This window comes from Ambystoma mexicanum, chromosome 6q (assembly GCF_040938575.1).
Source record: "Ambystoma mexicanum isolate Mex_15411 chromosome 6q, UKY_AmexF1_1, whole genome shotgun sequence".
NCBI lineage: Eukaryota > Metazoa > Chordata > Amphibia > Caudata > Ambystomatidae > Ambystoma > Ambystoma mexicanum.
This window is the reverse complement of record NC_090937.1, coordinates 104585442-104607611: the sequence shown is the minus strand read 5'-3', so window position 1 is coordinate 104607611 and position 22170 is coordinate 104585442.

The following is a 22170-nucleotide window of genomic DNA, read 5'->3' as shown; positions in this document are numbered from 1 at the left end:
AACAAATGTGTTTGGCCTATTTCCATTCATTTTCCCAGAGTGAAGAAGTTCAATTTTCAGATGCCGGAGTTCAAAAACCGATGGGCAGATTTGGACCAAATATGGAACAACTTGGGCAGGAAGCATTGACTTGATATCCAGAACTGTTTTGGGGTAAATCCGTACAGCAGTTTTACAAATATAAGAAGTGGAAGTTGGTGTTACCTGCTCTCATAAAAATAGTCATATCCCCTATGGTGCTTTGCAGTAGAGAGAATTTTTCCGAAATGAAAAAGTCTCAATTTTGTTTGTGGTCATTGCAAGTGATTACTGTGGTAATACCTGGGGAATGCAAAAATGAAAAGAGCTCCCTAAGCAATTTTGACAAAGAAAAACTATGCAATCACATCATGCTAGAGTTGGGGAGGGGGAGAGAGGGCGGCACCGCATGAAGTTGGGGATTTGGGGGTGGTCTGGGGAGCCAGTTGTAGCTGGGGCATTTTCAGTTTATGGGGGAATACTGGGGGAATCTCGCTAGATTACCATGGGATTAACCCAAGATGCACTCAGAAAAAAATAAATGCATCAGAGGTATTGGGAGAGGCCTAGGGAGGGAAGATGCAGTTAGGGGAGTGGAGGTGGGGTGGGTTCAAGGAAAGAGTAGTCGGATAGATGGTGAGTTCCTGTGAGGACAGGGAAGACAATTTGATTTTAAAGCAGTTTTGGCTTATCAGGGGAATACCGGGGACTTGCAGCTGCAGTTTTTCAAACTTTTTCCCATTGGGGGGGCAGGGATGGATGAGGAATCTAGGTTCCTCGGTCTCTCACTACTATTGATGCAGACGATATTATCCCATAACCTGTTGTCTTAGCGGTCCTTGTTTTCTGTCTGTACTGTCATGTGAGCGCTCAGAGTTCAGCGTGCGAGTTGGCGCTTTAAAAACATTCTATAGAATAGAATTACGGGAATAGGGAGTGGAAAATAAATGTACACATGCAAAGATCACAACTACAAGGCATGAGTGAATGGGTCTTTCAGATTAGGTTATTGGTGTAATATGTACAGGCCATGACTAAAGGGCCCCAAATAAACGTATCGGTGCAACATGTACAGTGGCCAAGGCCAAAGACTATGGCTATTGGACGCAAGGGAACCTATTGGTGCAACATGTACAGTTTAGGCTAGTGGGGCCCAAAGAAACTGGTTGGTGCAATGAAAGCCATGGCCACTGGCTATGGCCAGAGGCAATGGCTAGTGGACCCCAAAGAAACATATTGGTGCCTGGGCCCCAAAGAAATATATTGGTGCAACATGTACAATGGCCATAGCCAAATGCCATGGCCAGTCATCATGGTGGAAGGCCATGGCTAGGGGACCCAAAGAAACAGGATTGTGCAACAAGTACAGTGGCCAAGGTCAAAGGCTGTGACCATGGCCATGGCTAGTGGGCCCCCAAAAACCTATTAGTGCAAAATGCACAGTGTCCAAAGGCCATGGCTAGTGGGCCCCATAGAAACTTATTGGTGCAACATGTACAGTGGCCATGGCCAAATGTCAAACTTTGCCTGTTGCACATATGGCTTTCTTGGGTCTTACTAGCCATATCGAAAGGAGCTGACTAGCCATGACCTTTGGCCGTGGCCGCATCACTATGTTTCTTTGGGGCCCACTAGCCATGGCCACTTTACATGTTGCGCCAATAGCATTTTTCGGATCCCACTAGCCATGGCCTTCAGCCATAGCATAGTATCCATGGTCTTCGGCTGTGGCCACTCTACATATTGCTCCAATAGGTTTCATTAAAGGGCCCATTAGCAATGGCATTCAGCCATGTCCACACTGATAGGTGTCTTTAGGGCCCATTAGCCATAGCCTTCAGCAGTGGCCACTTTACATGTCCCGCAATAGCTTTCTTCGGATCCCACTAGGCTAGTGATCAAAGCCGTTGGCTGTGGCCACTTTACATGTTGCACTAATAGCTTACTTTGGGTCAGCCGTAGCCATACAACTTGACTTCTTTGGAGCGGCTAGCCATAGCCTTCAGCTGTGGCCATACTAGTAGGTTTTATGGCCCATTAGCCATGGCCTTTGGCCACAGCCATAACTCCCCAACGTAGCTGTTTAATTTCCCTTTTAACCCTTTTTTTGAACTCTTTTCCCATGCCCGTATTTAGTATTCCCCTGATAATAGCAATTATCTGAAAACACTTGAAAATCCCTGCGGTTATCTGAAAACGCTTGCAAATCCAAAAATCTTCCCTGCCCCCAGGGGCATTCACACCCCAATCCCCCTGCTCTTGCCATGCTGTCCGACCACTCTCCTCAGGTGCTTTTTCCCTCCTTAGCATTCTGCTATTGACCTCAGACACTCTTTGTTTCTTGTGACGCACTTTCATTCCCGATCGCTTCTTCTATTGCAACTGCGGTTATCCCAAAGGATGCTGTACTATTCCCCCAATCATGCAAAAGCATTCAAACCCTAACTCAGCCCCCAGACCGCAGCCCCACTCCGACTCCCAATTTCGCATGGAGTCCTCTCTCCACATCCTCACCTTTGGTGTTGTCCCAATAGCTTTCTTTGAGTCTAACCAGCCATGACTTTTGGGCATGCCTGGGGCCCATGGACTTTGGACGTGGCCACTCCACCTGTTGCTTAAACAGTTTTGTTAAAGTGGCCCACTAGCCATGGCTGTCAGCCATGGAAAAACACCAATTGGTTTCTTTAGCCACAATCACTTTCTTTGTGGCCCACTAGACATGGCCTTCAGCCATGGCCAGTCTGTGGCCACTGTACATGTTGCACCAATGCATTTTTCTGGATCAAACTAGTCATGTCCTACGGCCGTGCCTATTGTACATGTTGCAGCAAAAGGTTTCTTTCTGGCATTTGTGCTGTGATGCATGATGTAATTATTGATGTACTTAGTGCTATCATCAAGGTTGTCATCTTTAATGTCATCGTTGTGGTCATAAGCTGCACAACAGAGGGAGCATAGTTATGGTGGACTGGCTTGTGCTGAATTTCGGAGGTTTTGTTCTGTTAAATCTGCTCACCTTAACTGTCTCTTAACCACAGTTGTTTTTACAGAATTTCAAGTGTTTTGTAATACTATAGTTTCTGTGTAGCCCACTTACCGCAGACTTCGGCTGTGGCCACTTTACATGTTGCCCTGATAGCTTTTTTTGGGTCCCACTGGTCATGGGCTTCAACCTTTGGGCATGCTCTTCAACCTTTGGCTACTGCCCAATCCTTTTGCCCTGTCCACTTTACATGTTGCCCAAATAGCTTTCTTTGGGTCGGCGTGGCCACACCACTAGACTTCAATGGATTCCGCTAACCATGGCCAAAAGCCATGGCCACAACAATAGGTTTCTCTGAGGCTGTAAAATTCCCTTTTTTAAGTATTTTTCTCAACTTTTGTCTTGGGAGGATATCTCAGAAGCAACGTGCACGCCTTGGAAGCAAGACGACACGAAGTGCCACAGGTTCGATCCCCGGGTCCACGATTAGAAACCTCTGGGTATCAAGCGCGTTATAAATAACCTATCATATCATATCAAATCATAACTCTTTTCCAATTTCAGCGGTTAGAAGATCCCCAAAAATACCAATGTAATACTGCACCCACTTCTCAGACAAATATTTTAAAAACTACTGGCCAAAATAACCCCAGACCCATCTCGAAAAACGAGTCAACGCCTCGTGCCAAAGTTGTTTCTTAATTGGTCCGATTCCCTCCAGGTAATCAATGATGTCATAGATGACGTAATTAGTGATGTCACCAGTGGCAGACTTGGGGTTATTCCGTTCAGTCGTTTTTTTCAATATTTAACAGGGTAGGGGGTGCTCCCTTCTCCCAGAAATACAGCTATATCTCCCATGGTGGTTTGCAGCAGAGAGACTTTTAACAAATGAAAATTAGCCCTTTTTTTGCTCGATGCGAGCAGTTACACCAGTAATAACGGAGGGATGTGAAAAAGAAAAGGGCAAAAAATGTATTTGGAGGAGCACAAATGTTGAAATTGCATCAGGCTAGAGATGGGGAGGTGGAAAGAGGACATGATTTTAAATTGGGGGTGGTCCTGGGAGCCAGTTACAGTGTGGACATTTATGCATTATCGGGAGAATAGCGGGACTCTCGCGAGATTACAGTGGGAAATAATACAAGGTGCGTTCTGTAACAGAACTGCATCACAAAAAGCAAAGAAAGGGAATAATGGGAGGGGGCATGGGAGGTAAAAATCATCTGAGGTGGGTGGGGGACCTAGGGAAAAGGAAGGACGTACATGAACCTATGTTTGTTTTTTATTTTACATTTCCAAGTTATTGCTGTAATTAGCACAAGATTACCACTGTAATTATCTGGGGAACATCAGCCGAATGGAAACTGAGGGCAAAAAAAGAAATGGGGGTACATCTGTTGTGATAACATTTACTAGGCAGGGGGAAATTGGTCTTTGTGCCAGTGACGCTGGTCAGTGGGCCCCAAGGAAATCACCCAAGGCCATGATGTGTGAGCCTGAAAGAAACCTAGTGTATTAAAATATATAGTGGGCATGGCTAAAGGCTGTGCTCACTGCCCAGGGCTAAAGGCAGTGGCTAGTGGGCCCCAATGTGATCATTAAGATGATCATCACTTCTCACATTTGCTGGATTTCAAGGGTGTTGTTTTGTTAAATCTCATCACCCTAACTGTCCCTTACCTAAAGTGTTTGAATGAATATATATATATTTAAATATATATATTCAGTGAAAAAACTTTGTCAAAGGGACGTTATGGTTCCAAGTAAAACCGAAAAACCCTTGAAATTCGGAAGTTATGCTAAGCTAAGCAACCATAACTCGCGCCACCACCGTGCACTGCTAAGACTAACCCCCAGGACATCAAAGATGACATCACATGTCATTCCAGTGCAGGACGGAAAATCTTTTACCAAGATGGCCACCATGGAAAGGGAAGGCGGGGTGTATAAAGAGAACACAACAGGGCATGAGTGGGGGGTGGGCGGGAGGGGATAGACACACACAGGGAATGAGCAGGGGGTGGGCGGGAGGGGATAGACACACACGGGGCGTGAGCGGGGGGTGGGCGGGAGGGGATAGACACACGGGACATGAGCGGGGAGGTGGGCGGGAGGGATAGAGACACACGGGGCATGAGCTGGGGGGGTGGGGCGGGAGGGATAGAGACACACGGGGCATGAGCGGGGGGGGCGGGAGGGATAGAGACACACGGGTCATGAGCGGGGGGTTGGTGGGAGGGATAGAGACACACGGGGCATGAGCGCGGGGTGGTGGGAGGTATAGAGACACACGGGGCATGAGCGGGGGGTGGGTGGGAGGGATACACACGGGGCATGAGCGGGGGGTGGGTGGTAGGGCTAGGAGCATGAGCGGGGGGTGGGTGGGAGTTCTAGAGACACACGAGGCATGAGTAGGGGGTGGGTGGGAGGGATAGAGACTCACAGGGCATGAGCGGGGGGGTGGGTGGGAGGGATAGAGACACACGGGGCATGAGCAGGGGGTGGGTGGGAGGTGAGAGACAAATGGGGAATGAGCGGGGGGTGGGTGGGAGGGATAGAGACACACGGGGCATGCGCGGGGGGTGGGCGGGAGGGATAGAGACACACGGGGCAGGAGCAGGGGGTGGGTGGGAGGGATAGAGACACACGGGGCATGAGCGGGGGGTGGGTGCGAGGGATAGAGTCACATGGGGCATGAGCGGGGGGTGGGTGGGAGGGATAGAGACACATGGGGCATGAGCGGGGGGTTGGTGGGAGGGATAGAGACACAGGGTGCATGAGCGCGGGGTGGGTGGGAGGAGGTATAGAGACACACGGGGCATGAGCGGGGGTGGGTGGGAGGGATAGAGACACACGGGGCATGAGCGGGGGGTGGGTGGGAGGGCTAGGGGCATGAGCGGGGGGTGGGTGGGAGAGCTAGAGACACACGGGGCATGAGTAGGGGGTGGGTGGAAGGGATAGAGACACACGGGGCATGAGCGGGGGGGTGGGTGGGATGGATAGAGACACGGGGCATGAGCATGGGGTGGGTGGGAGGGGAGAGACAAACGGGGCATGAGCGGGGGGTTGTGGGAGGGCTAGGGGCATGAGCGGGGGGTGGGTGGGAGGGCTAGAGACACACGGGGCATGAGTAGGGGGTGAGGGGAGAGACACACGGGGCATGAGTAGGAGGTGGGGGAGGGAGAGACACACGGGGCATGAGCGGTGGGTGGGAGGGTTAGAGACACACGGGGCATGAGCAGGGGGTGGGTGGGAAGGCTAGAGAAACACGGGGCTTGAGCGGGGGGTGAGGGGAGAGACACACAGGGCATGAGCAGGGGGTGGGGGGAGGGAGAGACACACAGAGGGCATGAGCGGGGGGTGGGCGGGAGGGATAGAGAGACACGGGCATGAGCGGGGGTGGGGGGAGAGACACACGGGGCATGAACGGGGGTGGGGGGAGAGACACACGGGCCATGAGCGGGGGGTGGGTGGGAGGGATAGAGACACACGGGGCATGAGCGGGGGGTGGGCGGGAGGGATAGAGACACACGGGGCATGAGCGGGGGGTGGGCGGGAGGGATAGAGACACACGGGGCATGAGCGGGGGTGGGGGGAGGGAAAGAGACACACGGGGCAGGAGCGGGGGGTGGGTGGGAGGGCGAGACACACACGGGGCATGAGCGGGGGGTGGGTGCGAGGGATAGAGACACACAGGGCATGAGCGGGGGTGGGCGGGAGGGATAGAGACACACGGGGCATGAGCGGGAGGGATAGAGACACACGGGGCATGAGTGGGGGTGGGGGGAGGGAGAGAGACACACGGGGCATGAGCGGGGGGTGGGTGGGAGGGATAGAGACACAAAGGGCATGAGCGGGGGGTGGGTGGGAGGGATAGAGACACACGGGGCATGAGCGGGGGTGATGGGAGAGACACATGGGGCATGAGCAGGGGGTGGGGGGGAGGGAGAGACACACACGGGGCTTGAGCGGGGGGTGGGTGGGAGGGATAGAGACACAAGGGGCATGAGCGGGGGTGGGCGGGAGGGATAGAGACACACGGGGCATGAGCGGGGGGTGGGCGGGAGGGATAGAGACACACGGGGCATGAGCGGGGGTGGGGGGGAGGGAGAGAGACACACGGGGCATGAGCGGGGGGTGGGTGGGAGGGATAGAGACACAAAGGGCATGAGCGGGGGGTGGGTGGGAGGGATAGAGACACATGGGGCATGAGCAGGGGGTGGGTGGGAGGGATAGAGACAAACGGGGCATGAGCGGGGGGTTGTTGGGAGGGATAGAGACACACGGGGCATGAGCGTGGGGTGGGTGGGAGGTATAGAGACACAGGGGGCATGAGCGGGGGGTGGGTGGGAGGGATAGAGACACACGGGGCATGAGCGGGGGGTGGGTGCTAGGGCTAGGGGCATGAGCGGGGTGTGGGTGGGAGGACTAGAGACACACGGGGCATGAGTAGGGGTTGGGTGGGAGGGATTGAGACACACGGGCCATGAGCGGGGGGTTGGTGGGAGGATTAGAGACACACGGGGCATGAGCGGGGGGTGGGTGGGAGTGATAGAGACACACGGGGCATGAACGGGGTGTGGGTGGGAGGGATAGAGACAAACGGGGCATGAGCGGGGGGTGGGTGGGAGGGCTAGGGGCATGAGCCGGGGGTGGGTGGGAGGGCTAGGGGCATGAGCGGGGTGGGTGGGATGTCTAGAGACCCACAGGGCATGAGTAGGGGGTGAGGGGAGAGACACATGGGGCATGAGCAGGGGGTGGGGGGGAGGGAGAGACACACACGGGGCATGAGCGGGGGTGGGCGGGAGGGATAGAGACATACGGGGCATGAGCAGGGGGTGGGCGGGAGGGCTAGGGGCATGAGCCGGGGGTGGGTGGGAAGGCTAGGGGCATGAGCGGGGGTGGGTGGGATGTCTAGAGACCCACAGGGCATGAGTAGGGGGTGAGGGGAGAGACACATGGGGCATGAGCAAGGGGTGGGGGGGAGGGAGAAACACACAGGGGGCATGAGCGGGGGTTGGGGGGAGGGAGAGAGACACACGGGGCATGAGCAGGGGGTGGGTGGGAGTTATAGAGACACAAAGGGCATGAGCGGGGGGTGGGTGGGAGGGATAGAGACACATGGGGCATGAGCAGGGGGTGGGTGGGAGGGATAGAGACACACGGGGCATGAGCGGCGGGTTGGTGGGAGGGATAGAGACACATGGGGCATGAGCGCGCGGTGGGTGGGAGGTATAGAGACAAACGGGGCATGAGCGGGGGTGGGTGGGAGGGATAGAGACACACGGGGCATGAGCGGGGGTGGGTGGGAGGGCTAGGGGCATGAGCGGGGGGTGGGTGCAAGGGCTAGAGACACACGGGGCATGAGCAGGGGGTGGGTGGGAGGGATTGAGACACACGGGGCATGAGCGGGGAGGTGGGTGGGAGGGATAGAGACACCTGGGGGCATGAGCGGGGGGTGGGTGGGAGGGCTAGAGACACACGGGTCATGAGTAGGGGGTGAGGGGAGAGACACACGGGGCATGAGCGGGGGGTGGGAGGGCTAGAGACACACGGGGCATGAGCGGGCGGTGGGAGGGCTAGAGACACACGGGGCATGAGCGGGCGGTGGGTGGGAGGGCTAGAGACACACGGGGCATGAGCAGGGGGGGGGGAGGGAGAGACACACGGGGCATGAGCGGGGGTGGGGGGGAGGGAGAAAGACAAACGGGGCATGAGCGGGGGTCGGGGGAGGGTTAGAGACACACGGGGCATGAGCAGTGGTGTGGGGGAGGGAGAGAGACACACTGGGCATGAGCGGGGGTGGGGGAAGGGTGAGAGACACACGGGGCATGATCGGGGGGTGGGCGGGAGGGATAGAGACACACAGGGCATGAGCGGGGGTTGGGGGGACAAACAAACACACGGACATGCCGCACGGACATGATCCCGCTCCTCAGCCCTCCGCTGGCCACCGACACGGGGCATGAGCGGGGGTGGGAGGGAGGGAGAGAGACACACGGGGCATGAGCGGGAGCGGGGCAGAGGGAGAGAGACACACGGGGCATGAGCGGGGGTGGGGGGGAGGGAGAGAGACACACGGGGCATGAGCGGGGGTGGGGGTGAGGGAGAGAGACACACGGGGCATGAGCGGGGGGTGGGTGGCAGGGATAGAGACACACGGGGCATGACCGGGGGTGGGGGGAGGGAGAGACACACACGGGCATGAGCGGGGGGTGGGCGGGAGGGATAGAGAGACACACGGGGCATGACCGGGGGGTGGGGGGGACAAACAAAATCACGGACATGCCGTACGGACATGAGTTCGTGCGGCAGATCCCGCTCCTCGGCCCTCTGCTGGCCATTGTGTGCGATGGCGTGAGCGGGGGGCTGGAGGAACAGGGGACACACGGAGCATGAGCGGGGGTGGGGGGGACAGGAAGGACACACTGGGAATGAGCGAGGGTGGGGGGGACAGAAAGGACACACAGGGCATGAGCTGGGGTGGGGCAGACACGGGCATGAGCGGGGGTGGGGGGGAGGGAGAGAGACACACGGGGCATGAGCGGGGGTGTGGGGGAGGGAGAGAGACACACGGGGCATGAGCAGGGGTGGGGGGAGGTCGAGAGACACACAGGGCATGAGTGGGGGTGGGGGGAGGGAGAGAGACACACGGGGCATGAGCGGGGGGTTGGCGGGAGGGATAGAGACACACGGGGCATGAGCAGGGGTGGGGGGGAGGGAGAGACACACACGGGGCATGAGCGGGGGGTGGGCGGGAGGGATAAAGACACATGGGGCATGAGCGGGGGGTGGGGGGGACAAACAAAAATACGGACATGCCGTACGGACATGAGTTCGTGCGGCAGATCCTGCTCCTCGGCCCTCCGCTGACCATCGTGTGCGATGGCATGAGCGGGGGGCTGGAGGAACGGGGACACGCGGAGCATGAGCGGGGGTGGGGGGACAGGAAGGACACACGGGGCATGAGCGGGGGTGGGGGGGACAGTAAGGAAACACAGGGCATGAGCGGAGGGTGGGCGGGAGGGATAGAAGCACACGGGGCATGAGCGGGGGTGGGAGGAACAAGAGACAGACACGCTCCTGCTGACCTGACAAAGCCTCTCATGCGGGAAAGAAAGATGGCGGGCGTCTCTGAAGCCAGACGCACTGCACGCTTTCACCGCATCCAATGAGAGAGCACGTCAGATGTCCGTGGACATCACGCAAGCTGCTGGCCCAATCACTGTCCTGTCCGCGGACCGAACACAAATATCACTAATTTTTTTTGACCTACTTTTTGCTCATTTCAAAAAAAACTACTGGACGGATTTTCACCAAATTTGCAAAAGCATGCTTTTGGGACCAAGCCTCTGCTCCTGGTCCAAATTTGGTGAAAATCCGTCCAGCGGTTTGGGCTGTAGACACGAGCAAAACATTTTTCCCATTCAGTCTATGGGGAAAAAAAAAAGTTTTGGGACCCCTCCTATAATCCTCACCAAACTTTGCAAAAAAAAAATTCAGAGTGACCCAAATAGTTTTTTTGCAAAGAACGGTGAGGATTCGTTCAGGGAGAACAAAGTTATAAGCCGCCCAAAAAGTGCTCTTCAGCTACGGTAGTGGCCATGTAGTTATGGTTAAGTTGCTGTTTCCATAGGAAGAGCACTTTTTGGGCCATTCTTTGCTTATAACTTTGGGTGAAAAACAAATGTATGGTTCTCTGTCAAGTTGAATGTGTCCTAAGAACACTCGCGGTGTCCTGAAATGTTCGCAAATAAACAAGATGGTGGTGTTCTCAAGACGCTTCTAAGAACACTCGCGGTGTCCGGGGAGTTTTCGTAGGGGGTGTCCTGAGGACGCTGTCCGTATTGTTCTCTGTCAAGTTGAATGTGTCCTAAGAACACTTGCGGTGTCCTGAAATGTTAGCAAATAAACAAGATGGTGGTGTTCTGAAGACGCTTCTAAGAACACTCGCGGTGTCCGGGGAGTGTTCGTAGGGGGTGTCCTGAGGACGCTGTCCGTATTGTTCTCTGTCAAGTTGAATGTGTTCTAAGAACACTCGCGGTGTCCTGAAATGTTCGCAAATAAACAAAATGGGGGTGTTCTGAAGACGTTTCTAAGAACACTCGCGGTGTCCGGGGAGTGTTCATAGGGGGTGTCCTGAGGACGCTGTCCGTATTGTTCTCTGTCAAGTTGAATGTGTCCTAAGAACACTCGCGGTGTCCTGAAATGTTCGCAAATAAACAAGATGGTGGTGTTCTGAAGAAGCTTCTAAGAACACTCGCGGTGTCCGGGGAGTGTTCGTAGGGGGTGTCCTGAGGACGCTGTCCGTATTGTTCTCTGTCAAGTTGAATGTGTTCTAAGAACACCCGCGGTGTCCTGAAATGTTCCCAAATAAACAAAATGGGGGTGTTCTGAAGACGTTTTTGAGAACACTCCCGGTGTCCTGGAATGTTCGTAGGGGGTGTCCTTAGGACGCAGTCCGTATTGTTCGTTGTTAAGTTGAAAGTGTTCTAAGAACTATCGCGTTGTTTTGAAATGTTCGTAGGGGGTGTCCTGAAAACGGTGTCCGTATTGTTCGCTGGCAAGTTCAAAGTGTTCTAAGAACACTCACATTGTTCACATTAAAAGTTTCCCATAGATCATAGTTGAAATGTTTGACTCTATGGATGTGATATGCTGCGGTGGTTGTTGCCAGGGCATAGAGTCTTGGGTGCATGGCCATTTGGCCATGCACCCAAGACTCTATGCCCTGGCAACAACCACCGCAGCATATCACATTCATATTTGCTTATAACTTTGGGTGAAAAACAAATGTATGGTTCTCTGTCAAGTTGAATGTGTCCTAAGAACACTCGCGGTGTCCTGAAATGTTCGCAAATAAACAAGATGGTGGTGTTCTGAAGACGCTTCTAAGAACACTCGCGGTGTCCGGGGAGTTTTCGTAGGGGGTGTCCTGAGGACGCTGTCCGTATTGTTCTCTGTCAAGTTGAATGTGTCCTAAGAACACTTGCGATGTCCTGAAATGTTAGCAAATAAACAAGATGGTGGTGTTCTGAAGAAGCTTCTAAAAACACTCCCGGTGTCCTGGAATGTTCTTAGGGGGTGTCCTGAGGACGCTGTCCGTATTGTTCTCTGTCAAGTTGAATGTGTCCTAAGAACATTCGCGGTGTCCTGAAATGTTCGCAAATAAACAAGATGGTGGTGTTCTAAAGACGCTTATAAGAACACTCGCGGTGTCCGGGGAGTGTTCGTAGGGGGTGTCCTGAGGACGCTGTCCGTATTGTTCTCTGTCAAGTTGAATGTGTTCTAAGAACACTCGCGGTGTCCTGAAATGTTCGCAAATAAACAAAATGGGGGTGTTCTGAAGACGTTTTTGAGAACACTCCCGGTGTCCTGGAATGTTCGTAGGGGGTGTCCTTAGGACGCTGTCCGTATTGTTCGTTGTTAAGTTGAAAGTGTTCTAAGAACTATCGCGTTGTTCTGAAATGTTCGTAGGGGGTGTCCTGAAAACGGTGTCCGTATTGTTCGCTGGCAAGTTCAAAGTGTTCTAAGAACACTCACATTGTTCGCAGACATTAAAAGTTTCCCATAGATCATAGTTGAAATGTTTGACGCTATGGATGTGATATGCTGCGGTGGTTGTTGCCAGGGCATAGAGTCTTGGGTGCATGGCCATTTGGCCCGACACCCAAGACTGTATGCCCTGGCAACAACCACCACAGCATATCACATTCATATTTACTTATAACTTTGGGTGAAAAACAAATGTATAAGGAACAAAGGTATTAGATACTATGGATGTGATATGCTGCTATGGTTGTCCTTATTATTGTATACTTACTGTTTGGTCTAGTAATGGGAGTCCATGTTTTTCTTCTTCATTTCTGTGATAAAAGAAAATAGCATGTTAGTATTAGTATTTTGTAATGACTTATTACATTGTATAAGCAATATACTTGGCCATTTGGCCATGCACCCAAGACTGTATGCCCTGGCAACAACCACCGCAGCATATCACATTCATATTTGCTTATAGCTTTGGGTGAAAAACAAATGTATGGTTCTCTGTCAAGTTGAATGTGTCCTAAGAACACTCGCGGTGTCCTGAAATGTTCGCAAATAAACAAGATGGTGGTGTTCTGAAGACGCTTCTAAGAACACTCGCGGTGTCCGGGGAGTGTTCGTAGGGGGTGTCCTGAGGACGCTGTCCGTATTGTTCTCTGTCAAGTTGAATGTGTCCTAAGAACACTCGCGGTGCCCTGAAATGTTCGCAAATAAACAAGATGGTGGTGTTCTGAAGAAGCTTCTAAGAACACTCCCGGTGTCCTGGAATGTTCGTAGGGGGTGTCCTGAGGACGCTGTCCGTATTGTTCTCTGTCAAGTTGAATGTGTCCTAAGAACACTCGCGGTGTCCTGAAATGTTCGCAAATAAACAAGATGGTGGTGTTCTGAAGACGCTTCTAAGAACACTCGATGTGTCCGGGGAGTGTTCGTAGGGGGTTTCCTGAGGACGCTGTCCATATTGTTCTCTGTCAAGTTGAATGTGTTCTAAGAACACCCGTGGTGTCCTGAAATGTTCGCAAATAAACAAAATGGGGGTGTTCTGAAGACATTTTTGAGAACACTCCCGGTGTCCTGGAATGTTCGTAGGGGGTGTCCTTAGGACGCTGTCCGTATTGTTCGTTGTTAAGTTGAAAGTGTTCTATGAACTATCGCGTTGTTCTGAAATGTTCGTAGGGGGTGTCCTGAAAACGGTGTCCGTATTGTTCGCTGGCAAGTTCAAAGTGTTCTAAGAACAGTCACATTGTTCGCAGACATTAAAAGTTTCCCATAGATCATAGTTGAAATGTTTGACTCTATGGATGTGATATGCTGCGGTGGTTGTTGCCAGGGCATAGAGTCTTGGGTGCATGGCCATTTGGCCATGCACCCAAGACTCTATGCCCTGGCAACAACCACCGCAGCATATCACATTCATATTTGCTTATAACTTTGGGTGAAAAACAAATGTATAAGGAACAAAGGTATTAGATACTATGGATGTGATATGCTGCTATGGTTGTCCTTATTATTGTATACTTACTGTTTGGTCTAGTAATGGGAGTCCATGTTTTTCTTCTTCATTTCTGTGATAAAAGAAAATAGCATGTTAGTATTAGTATTTTGTAATGACTTATTACATTGTATAAGCAATATACTTTTATTTTTTTCGACCCTCATATTTAGTAGAGTGCAAATCAGAGTACTGTGCAATTTGCTCAGTTTCTGTATTTGTTGCTAAAATCATTGGGTCTGTTTCATATTATTTTTGTATGTGTAGTTTTGGGCTATTTGGTATAGACACATGTTTTCCAAAGTATTACTTCTGTTTGGGTAGTATGTGTCCAATAAATTGTTTTTTTAAATGTCTTGGCTGTTGGGATCATGTTTGGCTATTGTTTCTATATCTTCATATGATTTTAGAACTCTTTTTCTAGATTTAGCTGGACCAAGACTTAGCCATACTATATTTTCAGATTTACCATACAATGAAGTACCAGTTAAAAGATCAGCTGCTTCATAAGATCCACATTCTCTATGGGTGAGCATTTTTATGCCCAAGCTGTATAATTTCTGAGATACTGTTTTATCTGATGACAGGTCATTCCAGAGGTCTTGGAGCTCTGTCTTTTCTGCTTTAGTTAAGTATGCTGTGACATATCGTGCAACTGCAGTAGAATTGTCTGCAATGTACTGCACATCTATGTTTGCATTCCATAAGTGGGCAATGATTGCATTATAATCATTGATATATTTTTCTTCTTCTTTTCTTTTTATGTAATATGTATTTTTAGGTGACTTACCTTTAACACTATGTCTAACTGAAGACATGAGGTTGTTTACTTGACCTGTATTTGTAATTGGTCTAGGGAAACCAAATCGGCATTTGGTGTAGTATTTGCCTTTGTTTTTGTATTTGCGACGACAATATTTTCCACATTTGTGTCTTTGAAATAGTAAAATTTGTGCATGAAGATCACTATTTGTGGCTTCTGATGGAATTTCACAAGTGACATATTTTTCAATAAACTGTAAAACAGTGGCATCACTGTCGTGACCAAATTTAGGAGCATCTTTAATCCATAAAAGCATGTGGATATGTGGTGCTCCTCTGGCTTGGTATTCTTTTCTCCAAAAGAAGTGTTGCACTTCTCCAAGGGGAGGAACAGTTTTATTACTAATAAAATGTAGCATAGCAATGAAGCGATGGTGAAAATATCTTGAAACATTAACAGGATCCAAAGAACAAAGTTCTCCAGGTGTTAGAATATCTATGTTTGTTTTGTTTTTATTTGATATGCGTAGGAAATCATGTAAATCTTCCCATGCATATTCTGCACAACTTAATGTAACAAACCAAGTGGGTGGGCCAAGGTTTCTGATCATACAACGTACATCTCCATGACGTTGAAACCAGTACTCTTTAGTACCACGCATATTTGCTAATAGATTTGTAATATTTGATTGTAAAACCTCATCCTTTTGTTGCACTTTCTCTAATAATTGTGTAGCTGTCATATTTTGAAAGTGTGATCCTGATTTTAATATGTGTGCAACTCCGTAACATAAAGTTGCTAGTTCACTTTCAAAGAGTAGGTGGAATATGTATTCCACATTTTGTCTAAATCTGGGATCTTCAGAATACATCCGTAATGAGCGGTATTCTGAAGCTGATATTTGAATAGGTCTATCATCATACCTTCCTCCTTTGCCAGTAGGAAAGAGTAGAGGAAAAGCACGTGCTTCTATACTTTTTTCCCATATACTGATTGGCGATCCTTTTGTTTGACGCATTTGGTAAGTTTCCAGTACATCTTGTACGGTGTCACTACAGTGAAAAGGATAAATTGTATAATGGTCTAAAGTATTTGATATTGTAGCAGGATCTAGTAGCTCAAATTGACCAGCTTCTTGTGTTTCTTGAATTATTTCAGTTGTATCTTTCAAGTTTTCTTCAATATTAATTTCTTTGTAATATTCATTATTCTCTTTAAGATATTGGAAGGCTTGTCTAACTTTATATAAATCTACCAGCTGTTGCCATATTTTTTTGTCTTTTGTAGGTACTCCATTTACTAATATAATTAAAGATTGCTGCATTGGACGTTGCACTCCTAGAGTATGCACATTTTCTTTTAGATTTAATGGTAAATAAACTACTTTTCCACGAATGCCTTTTACCAATTCAAAGGGAGGTAATTTTGCTGATTTTGGTTGAAGGCGTATTATTGCTTGAAATGGGTGTACTGTTTGAATTATGATGCTCTCATATAAATTAAGTTGTTGTAGAGGTTTTGGTACTGGGTATAATTCCAAATTATTTGTGATAGAACGTGAAGGAGTTTGGTTGTTGTCAAGTTTTGTAGTGCAATAACTGTAAAGTATTAAGGGCTCAGTTATTTCATATTTGTTTTCTGCTACAAGGTAGAGAGCTAATTCAAACCATTTAGAATCTTCATTGTCTTCTATTTTGTATGATAGGTCCACAGTTTTTGTGTTACTTTTATAAAATATTCTACGGCAACATACACATACATGGTTTGGTACTTCAGCTGATGTACTTTTACATTTTAGATTTTCTTTTTTGTATGTGTTTAGCAAAAGGTTGCCATGTGTAGAATTGTTGCTTAAATGGTTTAAAGCTATTTCATTCTGTAAATGGCTTTCACTTCAAAAATATTTTTTCTGGATATAGTGAATTTCTTCAAGTAGGTCTTTTGCTGTACCATGTAGAAGGATGTCATTTAACTTTGCTAGTGCTAAAGCAGGACTTTTAGCATAGTACAGTTTATAGACTAGATTTCTTATAGTTGAATGATGTGTTGATATCCTTTTGATATCATGGAAAGTGGTTTTACAAGTAGGTCCTGTAATGCAGGCCAATGAATGTCCTTGTAGTCCTGTGTACTTGCGCACTGGACAGGTATCTATATTTTGCAGTAATTTAATTTTGATTTTGTCTTTGCTTTTTACATATTTATTGAGGAATTGGCGTAAAGATGTGAAACATTGTTTGGGAATGTTACACATTGACGTGCATGGCCATTTGTACACTAGACGTTCTGATTCAGTTGAATGGAGGGGTAATTCTAAGTTTTAGGGCATATTTTTGTAAGAAGTACTTCTTGTTCCATTATGGTATTATTCACTTTTTCATAACCTCGACCACTGCTATGTATGGCAATTGTATTTGTTTGCTTTTGTTTGTACGCTTCTTCATTAAAATATGGTTCTGTGCTTGTAGTGTGATTCCATTCACCTCCGCTGATACTTAAGAAGTTCTTTCTGTTGATATTTCGCTTATTGAGAAGTCTTTTTTGTAATTTAGTTATTAGTTTTGTTAGTGATTTCATTTTGTTTAACAGTAAAATAAATACATTTCTTTTGAGAAGAATTGCACTGTCCATCAATGCTTCTAAGATTAATTTCCTACGGTAGGTTTTAAGCTTTGAACCTGATTTCTCTCCTCTTTTTATAAGATTTTGAAGGACTTTGTGACTGTATATTTTGGCTAAAATACTTTTCTTGGTATGCTTACTTTGCACTATATTAAAATTTGAAGAAGTAGTTTTATCTGTACTGATAGCTGATTTTCTGTTAATTGTTTTTTGGTTTGTTTTACATTTTGATAGAGGAAGCGAAGTTGTTGTACTTGAAACTTCTTGTCTTTCACTAAATGATTGTATTAGCTGTTTTGTTTCAACTTTTTTTTACAAATTCTGCTAGAGATGGATGCTTATGTTGGACACCTTTGTTTTCATTTGGTCTACTTTTGCGTTGCTTTCTACGGACTTGACTTTTGGTAGGCATTCTTTAGGGTCTGTTGAAAAAATAAAGAAGATATGGGTTGGGGTGTTCTGGAATGTATGTGTGCTGTGTGCATGAGTGTTTGGGTAAGATGATAAAGAAGTATGTAATGGTGTGTGATTGTGCATTGGGAACTAAAACTAGTAGGGATAGGTATTCTTGAGTTTATGTGTTACTAAACTGGGGTTCAGATGACAAAAAAAGTAAGCTAGTGGTGTGGACAAGTACAAATAGTAAATCTAATGTATACAATTAAAACAGTTGTTTGTTCTATAATATGAAAATTGTAGTGGTTCAGTTGGGTAATTTGTGTGTCCAAAAATAGAAATTTGTGGGCCATTCTGGCTGTAAATCGCTGTTTAAGACATGGAAATATTTGGACAAAATGGTACCAAATCTCTATTTTTAGAAACCGAAATAGCTCGTATTAACGTTATAGTATATTTGATTAATAATACAAATATTATGGTGATATTTTACTTACTTTTTTTAAAAATTAACAGGTAACTTCTTAGTTTTTCTTTCTTCTTCGAATTTGGCTGCTTCTTTTCTGGAAACTGGTCTTCACTGCAATTGTAAAAGCTTCAAATTAGTAACTTTGTTTGTATATAGCACTGTTTTTAATTTAGATATTGATTTTTTTAATTGAAATCCTCGGTGCCGTCTTTAAAATCCCTTTAAAATCCTGATTGGAATTAAATTTGGTTTAGTGAGTTTAACTAAGCTGCCTTCACAGTCTGTCACTCTATATTTACCTTTTTTTTCATCAGGTTTCATATTATTTTTGTATGTGTAGTTTTGGGCTATTTGGTATAGACACATGTTTTCCAAAGTATTACTTCTGTTTGGGTAGTATGTGTCCAATAAATTGTTTTTTAAAATGTCTTGGCTGTTGGGATCATGTTTGGCTATTGTTTCTATATCTTCATATGATTTTAGAACTCTTTTTCTAGATTTAGCTGGACCAAGACTTAGCCATACTATAATTTCAGATTTACCATACAATGAAGTACCAGTTAAACGATCAGCTGCTTCATAAGATCCACATTCTCTATGGGTGAGCATTTTTATGCCCAAGCTGTATAATTACTGAGATACTGTTTTATCTGATGACAGGTCATTCCAGAGGTCTTGGAGCTCTGTCTTTTCTGCTTTAGTTAAGTATGCTGTGACATATCGTGCAACTGCAGTAGAATCTTCTGCAATGTACTGCACATCTATGTTTGCATTCCATAAGTGGGCAATGATTGCATTATAATCATTGATATATTTTTCTTCTTCTTTTCTTTTTATGTAATATGTATTTTTAGGTGACTTACCTTTAACACTATGTCTAACTGAAGACATGAGGTTGTTTACTTGACCTGTATTTGTAACTGGTCTAGGGAAACCAAATCGGCATTTGGTGTAGTATTTGCCTTTGTTTTTGTATTTGCGACGACAATATTTTCCACATTTGTGTCTTTGAAATTGTAAAATTTGTGCATGAAGATCACTATTTGTGGCTTCTGATGGAATTTCACAAGTGACATATTTTTCAATAAACTGTAAAACAGTGGCATCACTGTCGTGACCAAATTTAGGAGCATCTTTAATCCATAAAAGCATGTGGATATGTGGTGCTCCTCTGGCTTGGTATTCTTTTCTCCAAAAGAAGTGTTGCACTTCTCCAAGGGGAGGAACAGTTTTATTACTAATAAAATGTAGCATAGCAATGAAGCGATGGTGAAAATATCTTGAAACATTAACAGGATCCAAAGAACAAAGTTCTCCAGGTGTTAGAATATCTATGCTTGTTTTGTTTTTATTTGATATGCGTAGGAAATCATGTAAATCTTCCCATGCATATTCTGCACAACTTAATGTAACAAACCAAGTGGGTGGGCCAAGGTTTCTGATCATACAACGTACATCTCCATGACGTCGAAACCAGTACTCTTTAGTACCACTCATATTTGCTAATAGATTTGTAATATTTGATTGTAAAACCTCATCCTTTTGTTGCTAGTTCACTTTCAAAGAGTAGGTGGAATATGTATTCCACATTTTGTCTAAATCTGGGATCTTCAGAATACATCCGTAATGAGCGGTATTCTGAAGCTGATATTTGAATAGGTCTATCATCATACCTTCCTCCTTTGCCAGTAGGAAAGAGTAGAGGAAAAGCACGTGCTTCTATACTTTTTTCCCATATACTGATTGGCGATCCTTTTGTTTGACGCATTTGGTAAGTTTCCAGTACATCTTGTACGGTGTCATTACAGTGCAAAGGATGAATTGTATAATGGTCTAAAGTATTTGATATTGTAGCAGGATCTAGTAGCTCAAATTGACCAGCTTCTTGTGTTTCTTGAATTATTTCAGTTGTATCTTTCAAGTTTTCTTCAATATTAATTTCTTTGTAATATTCATTATTCTCTTTAAGATATTGGAAGGCTTGTCTAACTTTATATGAATCTATCAGCTGTTGCCATATGTTTTTGTCTTTTGTAGGTACTCCATTTACTAATATAATTAAAGATTGCTGCATTGGATGTTGCACTCCTAGAGTATGCACATTTTGTTTTAGATTTAATGGTAAATAAACTACTTTTCCACGAATGCCTTTTACCAATTCAAAGGGAAGTAATTTTGCTGTTTTTGGTTGAAGGCGTATTATTGCTTGAAATGGGTGTACTGTTTGAATTATGATGCTCTCATATAAATTAAGTTGTTGTAGAGCTTTTGCTACTGGGTATAATTCCAAATTATTTGTGATAGAACATGAAGGAGTTTGGTTGTTGTCAAGTTTTGTAGTGCAATAACTGTAAAGTATTAAGGGCTCAGTTATTTCATATTTGTTTTCTGCTACAAGGTAGAGAGCTAATTCAAACCATTTAGAATCTTCATTGTCTTCTATTTTGTATGATAGGTCCACAGTTTTTGTGTTACTTTTATAAAAATTCTACGGCAACATACACATACATGGTTTGGTACTTCAGCTGATGTACTTTTATATTTTAGTATTTCTTTTTTGTATGTGTTTAGCAAAAGGTTGCCATGTGTAGAATTGTTGCTTAAATGGTTTAAAGCTATTTCATTCTGTAAATGGCTTTCACTTCCAAAATATTTTTTCTGGATATAGTGAATTTCTTCAAGTAGGTCTTTTGCTGTACCATGTAGAAGGATGTTATTTAACTTTGCTAGTGCTAAAGCAGGACCTTTAGCATAGTACAGTTTATAGACTAGATTTCTTATAGTTGAATGATGTGTTGATATCCTTTTGATATCATGGAAAGTGTTTTTACAAGTAGGTCCTGTAATGCAGGCCAATGAATGTCCCTGTAGTCCTCTGTACTTGCGCACTGGACAGGTATTTATATTTTGCAGTAATTTAATTTTGATTTTGTCTTTGCTTTTTACATATTTATTGAGGAATTGGCGTAAAGATGTGAAACATTGTTTGGGAATGTTACACATTGACGTGCATGGCCATTTGTACACTAGACTTTCTGATTCAGTTGAATGGAGGGGTAATTCTAAGTTTTAGGGCATATTTTTGTAAGAAGTACTTCTTGTTCCATTATGGTATTATTCACTTTTTCATAACCTCGACTACTGCTATGTATGGCAATTGTATTTGTTTGCTTTTGTTTGTACGCTTCTTCATTAAAATATGGTTCTGTGCTTGTAGTGTGATTCCATTCACCTCCGCTGATACTTAAGAAGTTCTTTCTGTTGATATTTCGCTTATTGAGAAGTCTTTTTTGTAATTTAGTTATTAGTTTTGTTAGTGGTTTCATTTTGTTTAACAGTAAAATAAATACATTTCTTTTGAGAAGAATTGCACTGTCCATCAATGCTTCTAAGATTAATTTCCTACCGTAGGTTTTAAGCTTTGAACCTGATTTCTCTCCTCTTTTTATAAGATTTTGAAGGACTTTGTGACGGTATATTTTGGCTAAAATACTTTTCTTGGTATGCTTACTTTGCACTATATTAAAATTTGAAGAAGTAGTTTTATCTGTGCTGATAGCTGATTTTCTGTTAATTGTTTTTTGGTTTGTTTTACATTTTGATGGAGGAAGCGAAGTTGTTGTACTTGAAACTTCTTGTGTTTCACTAAATGATTGTATTAGCTGTTTTGTTTCAACTTTTTTTTACAAATTCTGCTAGAGATGGATGCTTATGTTGGACACCTTTATTTTCATTTGGTCTACTTTTGCGTTGCTTTCTACGGACTTGACTTTTGGTAGGCATTCTTTAGGGTCTGTTGAAAAAAATAAAGAAGATATGGGTTGGGGTGTTCTGGAATGTATGTGTGCTGTGTGCATGAGTGTTTGAGTAAGATGATAAAG